Genomic DNA, 10,761 nt, shown 5'->3' on the forward strand with positions numbered 1-10,761 from the left:
CATGTTTTTGTTAGGGATTCTAGAGGTGTTGAAATGTATTGTGTGGTCGTTGAGCTCAGAGGAGACAAAGAAACCGGTAGAGACTGTTTTTTTTTGGACTGCTTTCGAAATGTGAGCCTTTATGAATCTTTATAGCAGAATGGGGAGAAGGAGAGAGAGAGAGAGAGAGAGAGAGAGAGAGAGAGAGAGAGTGAGAGAGTGAGTGAGAGAGAAAGGAAAGAAGGACAGAAAGCAACATGTTTAATCCAGAATGTTCCACATTTTGACTGCCTCTGGAACACTTGACTTGTATTTTCCCTCATTCTTTCTCTCTCTCTATTTCTACATAAACACGATCATATAAACATAATAAGAGAGCCCCTGGCCGGGGCCTATGATCACTTCTTACGTCCCTCTATCAAAACCATCTGAACGGATGAATAGGTCTACTATGTACCAAACAGCTGGTCCATGTCAATGTTGCCATTTTACAACGTTGGGTGTATGTTGGTTTGATGTTTCAACAATGTCGGAAAGCCTTTCTTTTTGGTTTGCAGTCCGCACAGAGGAGGTCTATCAGCGTTCTGGCTCTGTTTAATACAGTCAATTACTTACACCATATCGAAACCATCTGACGATATAAACATGTATCAAGTAGCCTGGCAATATGTCAATGTTGAAACAATGTTGTTTCTACACTGCTGCTACTCGCTGTTTGTTATCTATGCATAGTCACTTTACAGATTACCTCGACTAACCCGTTCCCCCGCACATTGACTTGGTACCGGTACCCCCTGTATATAGCCTAGTTATTGTTATGTAATTACTTTTTGATATATATATTTTTTCACATTAGTTTATTTAGTAAATATTTTCTTAACTCTATTTCTTGAACTGAATTGTTGGTTAAGGGCTTGTAAGCATTTCACAGTAAGGTCTACTATACCTGTTGTGTTCAGCGCATGTGACAAATAACATTTGATTTGATTTGATGTGATGTCGGTTTAGTGTTTAAACCATCTTGGACAGATGTTCTTGTTGGGTTGCAGTCTGGCCCTATTTAGTATAGTTTCTGAGAGTTCTGAATTTGGACCAGGAAGCCGGCTGACTTCCATTTTGTCAGTTGGCAATGTTGGAAAGCTAGAACCAGCACCTGGATCTACGGTAGATGCATTGTTGTTTACATTTTTTAACCTTGGTTTTGGACTTTTTTATGTTAGGGGAGAGGGGTAAGTTGAGACATTTTTACATCCAGCCTCACCACGTCGAGGGAAATATACACTGAGAATGCTATACATTAGGAACACCTTCCTAATATTGAGTTGCACGCCCAAATTTTGCCCTCAGAATGGCCTTAATTTGTCTGGGGATGGACTCTACAAGGTGTTGAAAGCGTTCCACAGGGATGCAGGCCCATGTTGACTCTAATGCTTCCCACAGTGTCATGTTGGCTGGATCGTTCAAAGGCACTTTAATCTTTTGTCTTGCCCATTCATCCTCTGAATGACACACACAGTCCATGTCTCAGATGTCTGAAGGCTTAAACATTCTTAACCAGTCTCCTCCCCTTCATCGACACTGATTGAAGCGGATTTAACAGATGAGATCATTAAGAAATCACAGCTTTTGTCTGTATTCACCTGGTCAGGCTGTCATGGAAAGAGTTGGTGTTCCTAAGGTTTTGTACACTCAGTGTATATAGAGAGCCGATCCAAATAAACCTAGGTTCTAATAGAAACTATTGGAACCAAGGCTCAATAAGAACTGGTATTGGCACAAGATGGAGGGAAAGTTGGAACTTAACTAACGAAATTACAGTTAATGAAAATGTATGCTTAATCCAGGGTAAACTAATGTATAGAGACAAAATTCACACATGTTATAGCATAAAGGCAGAGTCATGTCTTAAGTATAAAACGAACAATGACTCAATAATATGACCACTGATAATGCTATTCAATTCTAAAGTTATGGGCGGAGTTAGAAAGTTGGCTGTCAGATGTTACAAGGAAAATGACTTTTCATCTGTCTGTCTGCACATTTCAAGACATGGCATATGATGGCTCAGTGAGACACCCGATGGGTTGGGCAATATTTTCCTCATCGATCATCTTGACAAAATGTATACTTGGGATTCAAAATTAGAAAATAAATGGTGCAGTGTGAGGTCATGTGGCGGACAGTGATGCGGGCGCTGGAGATGGAGGTGTGAGCATGTGGGTCTGGGTAGGTGTGATGTGATGTGGTTGATGTTTGTGCATGTTTCTATATGCTGTTGTTTGTGTATGTGTATATTTTGCAATGTAAATAATAATAATATAGTATTATTTTTAACAAAGATATCTACATATACACGATATATACAAAAGTATGTGGACACGCCTTCAAACTAGTGGATTCGGCTATTTCAGCCACATCCGTTGCTGACAGGTGTAATCGACTACACAGCCATGCAATCTCCATAAACAAACATTGTCAGTAGAATGGCCTTACTGAAGAGCACGGTGACTTTCAATGTGGCACCGTCATGGGATGCCACCTTCCCAACAGGTCAGTTTTCAAATTTCTGCCCTGCTTGAGCTTCCCCAGGTCAAACATCTAGGAGCAACAACGGCTCAGCCGCAAAGTGGTAGGCCACACAAGCTCACAGAATGGGACCGCTGAGTGCTGAAGCACGTAGCACGTAAAAATCCTCTTTCCTCATTTGCAACACTCACTACAGACTTCCAAACTGCATCTGGAAGCAACGTCAACACAATAACTGTTTGTTGGGAGCATCATGAAATGATTCTCCATGGCGGAGCAGCCGCACACAAGCCTAAAATCACCAGGCACAATGCCAAGAGTCGACTGGAGGGGTGTGATGTTCACCGGCCTTGGGACTATGGAGCAGTGGAAAAGCGTTCTCTGGGGTGATGAATCACACTCCACCATCTGACAGTGAGACAGACACATCTGGGTTTGGCTGATCCCAGGAGAACGCTACCTGCCCCAATGCATAGTTCCTACTCTAAAGTTTGGTGGAGGAGGAATAATGGTCTGGGGCTGTTTTTCATGGTTCCGGCCCCTTAGTTCCAGTGAAGGGAAATCTTAATGCTACAGCATACAATGACATTCTAGACTATTCTGTGCTTCCACCTTTGTGGCAACAGTTTGTGGAAGGCCATTTCACAAAGCAAGGTCCATACAAAAATGATTGATTGAGATCGGTGTGGAAGAACTTGATCTGCACAGAGCCCTGACCTCAACCCCATTGAACAACTTTGGGATGAATTGGAACGCCGACAATCTCTTGCACAGTGCTCCTTGGGATGTTTAAATCTTGGGAAATAATGCTTTTGTGACTGAATGGCTTTAAAGTTCTTCACAACAGTATCTTGGACATCTGGTGTGTTCCTTGTTCTTCATGATGCTCTTGCGCTTTTTTAACAAACTGCCTAAGTTCAGTGCAGGTGCATTTATACGGAGACTTGATTGTCAGCACAGGTGGATTGTATTTATCATCATTAGTCATTTAGGTCAACACTCTAACCAAAGATCCTCACTGTACTTCTGTGTTTCCACGCTTTGTGGGCTAGTGCTTTCCCAGAATTTTTCAGCTTTTGATTTGCAGCAAAAAGTTTGAAATATCCAATAAATGTTGTTCCACTTCATGATTGTGTCCCACTTGTTGTTGATTCTTCACAAAAAAATACAGTTTTATACCTTTATGTTTGAAGCCTGAAATGTGGCAAAAGGTGCAAAGTTCAAGGGGCCGAATAGGGGCAGGGCACTGTAAGCCCACACAGCTACCAATGGCTTTCATGCTAATGTAGGTTTAGTTGAGTCAAATTAAAGGGTATAGAGAGCCCAACTGATGTATAGAACAGCCTAATGATCTACTTTGGTTTAGATACAAGGGCATGGGGAAACCTCTAACACACAGACTTCACAGACTCTATGAGATTAACTCTTCCTAAGTATTTGGTGAAATTATTAATTTTTGTTTATGGTTTCGGGGAAACAAAGAGCTCAATGGGACCCCTTGGGGTAAGTTGACCCCACTCTGGGACAGTTTGAGCATGTTATTTAGTCAAAGGGTGTGGTTTCTGAGAGGACCAATGGAAACACGTTGGCAAAGTCAATGGTGGCAGTTGGCAATGTTGGAATGCTTGGGGTACATTTGAGCCATGGAACAGGGTCATTTAGCAGACGCTCTTATCCAGAGGACTTACAAAGGGTGAATTCAGTTGAGCCTGGTAAGTTGAGCCATCTGACATCCAGTGGAACAGCCACTTTACAATAGTGCATCTAAATCATTAAGGGGTAGGGGTTGAGAAGGGACAGGGTATGGGGTATTCCTTGAAGAGGTGGGGACAGGTGTATGGGATAGGTGGTGATTGACTCCGCTGGGACAAAATATGGGGAGTTTGTTCCACGGGGGGCCAGAGGGTACAGTTTTGACTGGGGGACAGGGAATGTACTTGGTCAGTGGTTGGGACGTGGAGCAGGCCAGTGGTGGATGAACGTGGAACCTTGTTTGGGTGTTGGGCCTGATCAGAGCCTGGAGGTATGTGGTAATTCCCGTGGGACAGGTATGGGGCAAGCACCATGGCCTTGGGACAGGGATGTGGTCAACTGGAAGCCAGGGACAGGGGAGGAGCGGGGTACGTTGAGAACATGGGACAGGTTGAACACCAGACTGGCTACAATTTTCTGGATGAGTTTAGGGGTTTGATGGCACAGGCAGGGAGCCCTTTTAAAACCATGTCTGTCTTAATTTCCCAACGGGAATGACAAGTGCCACAATCAGGAATCGCTTTGTTTGTCTTTTAATCATGTTAGAGCATCTTTTAACACAGGCCTAACACAAACAAATGTTTTAAACAGGCCAGGCCCTGATGTTACCAGGATCACGCAATAATACCTTGCAGCGCTCTGGGAGGAGAAAACAATGGATTTGTCAACCGTGCCATGGCTCAGCCATGGTCGGGCAGTCCTTCCCACGGGAGGAAACATTTTCAATATATGCCCAGGTTCAGCTTGAGGTGGTGATCCTTTCATCCACATGATATGTTTGCCAGACATGTCAGAGATTGCTTATAGCCACCTGGTCATCTGATGGGGAAAGGAAAGATTACTTTGGTTTAGATACAAGCATCAGCAATCAAAGGACAGACCCTTGAGGTTATGACATTAACTCTTCCTAAGTGATTTGGTGAAATTATTAATTTTTGTTTAGCGAGAATAGGAGAGGGCCTAGAACAGAGCCCTGGGGGACACCAGTGGTGAGACTCTCCCGTACAGTTTGAGACATGTTATTTAGTCAACGCCACCTGGTTTAGGAGCGACCTGTCAGGTAGGAAGCACATTGGCAAAGTCAATGGTGGCAGATGGCAATGTTGGAATGCTTTTCTCACTTGGTTACATTCCAAATACCTGAGAGCTCAGTCAGCTGTCTGCCTCTATTTAGTATTCAGTATTCTGGAGTCAGAGGTGTGGTTTCTACTGTAGCTGCTAATGTCTGGTCTGTATCAAAGCCTCTTCTTTTTGGGGTTGCAGTTTTGCACATCTGGTGTAGATGATCATTTTGGCTGTCTTTCTGGCTCTGTTGGGAGATGGAGTCCGAGGTATAAGGTGTGGTTGTGAGCTACAGCTCTTCCTGTTAGAATGAAAGCAGATCATCTGGCAGAGGATTGGGGGAAGAGCCATGGTGTTTATGTGATGGAGGGAGTGTGGAGGTGTTAAAGTGATGTGTGTGTGTGTGTGTGTGTGTGTGTGTGTGTGTGTGTGTGTGTGTGTGTGTGTGTGTGTGTGTGTGTGTGTGTGTGTGTGTGTGTGTGTGTGTGTGTGTGTGTGTGTGTGGTTATTGAAAAGTTGGTGGTGTGTTCTCAATGTGTGTGTATTTGTGTTGTGTGTCCATGACTTGTGAGTGTGTGTGAATGAATACGTGTGTGGGAGTTATGTGTGGGAGGACTGGAGCCTCGCAGGCACCCTTGAGTAAAGTTACATTCTGTGGTGCAGATGGAGCATGAATTCCCTCTAATCCCAGCAGCAGAGTGAGTTATCCCAATTTACACAAAGTGAGTTAAACCAACTTAGTTATTTGCAGTGACTGAAAATATTATTTTCTTCAACCCTCTCTTTGTCTCCCACACGTTGCCACATGAGGCCCACACTTTCACGTGTTCTCATGTTCACTCACACATTCCATACACACCATAAACAACACAAACACACATGCACGCATGCACACAAACACACACAGTCAGGGTCAGACCAGAGATGACCTTGATGCTGTGAATCAGACAGGCAGGCACGTTGAGGGGCCACCTCTTGTCCAGTCAGGACCCCACGACGCAGCCCACCCACCCTATAAAGACCCCCACATGATTTGCACAGGAGGGAGGTGTGTGTGTGTGTGTGTGTGTGTGTGTGTGTGTGTGTGTGTGTGTGTGTGTGTGTGTGTGTGTGTGTGTGTGTGTGTGTGTAGGGATGACTGCAATCTGATACATCTCAGATGTAATCGATCCATACATACCCTCTGTAATCAACATAATGGAGAATGTAACACAAACAAACCATCACTGTGATCCCGTGTTGATTTCCCCCTCCTCCCCCTCCTCCAACCTTTATCCCCCCCCCTCTTTTTCAGTTATTGTAAATGAAAGACAGATGAATACCCCCCTTAGGACTTCATGGTGGCTGGTTCAATGGGAAGCTGATTATGTTTTCTGTGTAGTGGACCTTCAACAGTAGGGCCTCTGTTTGATCCAAAATGGCCTCCTTGTTTCAAGGTGGCTGGTTCAGCAGGGAGCTGTTTTTCACAGGAGGTTGGTGGCTTCTTAATTGGGGTGAACGGGCTCGTGGTAATGACTGGAGCAGAGTAAGTGGAATAGTATCAAGTACATCAAACATATGCTTTCCAGGTGTTTGATGCCATTCCATTCGCTCCGTTCCGGACATTATTATGAGCCGTCCTCATAATTATGCCTCCTGTGCTGTTTATGTTTCCTGTGTCGTGGACCCTCTACAGTAGGGCTCTGTTTGATCCAAAATGGCCTCCTGGTTTTGGAGGGAAAGGGTGAAGTTGCCCATTAGATACTGATCTCAGTGGCAAGAGAAGAAAGATTTATTCTGATGGGGGTTCACTTTTTGTGAAAGTTTTATTTTTTTTATTACAGTTTAAATGTTTACAAATGAGATGCGCTGGAATTAAAGCAACTTAGATCATAGTGATATTATGTCTGATCTCTCAAACAATGTAAAGTATCTATAGATGTAATCTGGAGCCAAGCGTGTTGATTTTTTTTATCTGAGGGTGTCCTGCTATTGCCACACTTGTTGAATTATGCAAAGGAACGTGACAACAACAGTAATTCATGAGGCAGTCTAGACAGCGTTGGTGAGTGCAGGTAGGATAGACCAACCGTTTGGTGCAGCCCGGTTCCACCACTGTAGTTAAAGGGAGTGAGGGAGGGTGAACGTAATTCCCTGAGGAGTTTGATTCCCAGCAGGTATTTGGAATGTAAAGCAGGGCTCCTGCCGGAGATAGAGCTCTCCTTTGTGTTAACTTTCCACTGGATTCAAAAAATGACAAGAAAAAGGAGGATGCTATTTTTTTTTCTTACTCCTTGATTTAACTGTTGGGGTGTTTGTTGCTTTAGTTATGGACATGGTTTTGATTCAAGTAAGGTTCTGAGCTCACTACTCAGCATGCATTGGGGAGCAATAGATTTCTTCTTGCAAAGTGTTAGCAGGTTTTCAACCTTGCCCTCTGCCTTGCTGAGAGAGAGAGAGAGAGAGAGAGAGAGAGAGAGAGAGAGAGAGAGAGAGAGAGAGAGAGAGACTCTCCTGGTATCACTGAATAAAAATATAACATTTAAAGTGTTGGTCCCATGAAATGAAAGAAAATGCCATATCTCTGTCCAGTGTCTGTGTTCTTTTGCCCACATCCTAATCTGTTCTTTTTATTGGCCAGTCTGGGATATGGCTTTTTCTTTTCTTTGAAACTCTGCCTCAACAGGCCTCAACTGGCCAGCATCCCGGAGTCACCTCCTCACTGTTGACGTTGAGACTGGTGTTTTGGGGGTACTATTTAATGAAGCTGCCTGTTGAGGACTTGTGAGGTATCTGTTTCTCAAACCAGACATTCTAATGTACTTGTCGTCTTGCTCAGTTGTGCACTGGGGCTTCCCACTCCTCTTTCTATTCTGGTTAGAGACAGTTTTTCACTGTTCTGTGAAGGGAGCAGTACACAGCATTGTACAAGATCGTCAGTTTCTTGGCAATTTCTCGCATGGAATAGCCTTCATTTCTCAGAACAAGAATAGACTGACGGGTTTCAGAAGAAAGGTCTTTGTTTCTGTCCATTTTGAGCCTGTAATCGAACCCACAAATGCTGATGCTCCAGATACTCAACTAGTCTAAAGAAGGACAGTTTTATTGATTATTTAATCAGCATAACAGTTTTCAGCTGTGCTAACATAATTGCCAAATATTTTCTAATGATCAATTAGCCTTTTAAAATGAATAAACTTGGATTAGCTAACAAAACGTGCCATTGGAACACAGGAGTGACGGTTGCTGATAATGGGCCTCTGTACGCCTATGTAGATATTCCATAAAAAACAACAGTCATTTACAACATCAACAATGTCTACACTGTCTTTCTGATCAATTTGATGTTATTTTAATGGACAAGAAAATGTGCTTTTCTTTAAAAAAACAAGGACATTTCTAAGTGACCCCAAACTTCAGTTGTGTAGGTAATAGGGAGCCATTTGCTTCACAGCCTGTTACTAGGGCAACGTTCCTGGATTTAATCAAGTCCATTTGCACAATACAATCCATCCATTCCTCTCTCAAACAGCCCCAATCCATCCAATGTACCATGTTACTACCAAAGACATTCTACAGAAACCAAGCCAAACCAATAAAACGGCATTAAGTGAGAACAACGTGGCAGCATTCAATGTTAATCTGAGCGCCAAGTGGGTGAGTTAAAGGTGAAGAAGGCCATGGCAGTGATGTGAGATGGGAGGGAGGAGTTTCATTGACAGGGGATTAAGGAGATAGCTCCGTGCATGGTGTAGGGAGGCTTGGGGCGTTGCGTGAGTTCACTTTTGAGGAAGACAATGTCTTGGGCTGTCTTGAGTCTCTCTCTCTCTCCTTTTGAGGAAGACTGACTGTCTTGGGCTGTCTAGAGTCTCTCTCTCTCTCCTTTTGAGGAAGACTGACTGTCTTGGGCTGTCTTGAGGCTCTCTCTCTCTCTTTTTGAGGAAGACTGACTGTATTGGGCTGTCTTGAGGCTCTCTCTCTCTCCGCCTGAGGAAGACTGACTGTCTTGGTGTTATGTACTTGAGTGAAGACCCAAAAGCGGTTTTAACAGAAAACAGAGTTCTTTAATGAAAAACAGGAATGGCATAAATCCTCTTCCAACGTTGACAATGGAACAAAAAGAACGTAGTATAGTGCAGGATGCACCTGCCAGGCAGACTCCGACAGGATAGGACAAGGTGGAAGCAAACGAGACGACAGCTTGCTTCTGGCATCAAAAACACAAACAAGAATCAGACACTGAAAGTAGCAGGAACAGAGAGAGAAATAGAGACCTAATCAGAGGGGGAAGAGAGAACAGGTGTGAAAGAGTGAATGAGCTAGTTAGGGGAGATGTAGAACAGCTGAAGAATGAGAGACAGAGAAGGTAACCTAAAAAGACCAGCAGAGAGAGACAGAGTGAAGAGAAAGGACAGGAACAGACATAACAAGACATGACAGTACCCCCCCACTCACCGAGCGCCTCCTGGCGCACTCGAGGAGGAAACCTGGCGGCAACGGAGGAAATCATCGATCAGCGAACGGTCCAGCACGTCCCGAGAGGGAACCCAACTCCTCTCCTCAGGACCGTACCCCTCCCAATCCACTAGGTACTGATGACCACGGCCCCGAGGGCGCATGTCCAAAATCTTACGAACCCTGTAGATGGGTGCGCCTCGACAAGGATGGGGGGGGGGGAGGGACGAGCGGGGCGGAAGAACGGGCTTAACACAGGAGACATGGAAGACCGGGTCGAAGATAGCGGGAGAAGAAGTCGCACTGCGACAGGATTAATGACCTGGGAAATACGGAACGGACCAATGAACCGCGGGGCCAACTTGCGAGAAGCTGTCTTAAGGGGAAGGTTCTGAGTGGAGCCATACTCTCTGACCGCAACAATATCTAGGACTCTTGGTCCTACGCTATTAGCGGCCCTCACAGTCTGCGCCCTATTACGGCAAAGTGCCGACCTGACCCCCTTCCAGGTGCGCTCGCAACGCTGGACAAAAGCCTGAGCGGAGGGGACGCAGGACTCGGCGAGCTGAGATGAGAACAGCGGAGGCTGGTACCCGAGGCTACACTGAAAAGGGGATGACCTGTCTGCCCAGGGAGCTGTTCTGACCAAGACGCAGGGTTACGAAAAGAAAGACTGCGTAAAATGCGACCAACAGTCTGATTGGCCCGTTCGGCTTGACCGTTAGACTGGGGATGAAAGCCGGACGAGAGACTGACGGAAGCCCCAATCAAACGGCAAAACTCCCTCCAAAATTGAGACGTGAACTGCGGGCCTCTGTCGGAAACGACGTCAGACGGAAGGCCATGAATTCGGAAAACATTCTCGATAATGATCTGAGCCGTCTCCTTAGCAGAAGGGAGCTTAGCGAGAGGAATGAAATGAGCCGCCTTAGAGAATCTATCGACAACCGTAAGAATAACTGTCTTCCCCGCTGATGAAGGCAGTCCGGTGATGAAATCTAAAGCGAT

This window comes from Oncorhynchus masou, chromosome 5 (assembly GCF_036934945.1).
Source record: "Oncorhynchus masou masou isolate Uvic2021 chromosome 5, UVic_Omas_1.1, whole genome shotgun sequence".
In the NCBI taxonomy this organism is placed as follows: domain Eukaryota; kingdom Metazoa; phylum Chordata; class Actinopteri; order Salmoniformes; family Salmonidae; genus Oncorhynchus; species Oncorhynchus masou.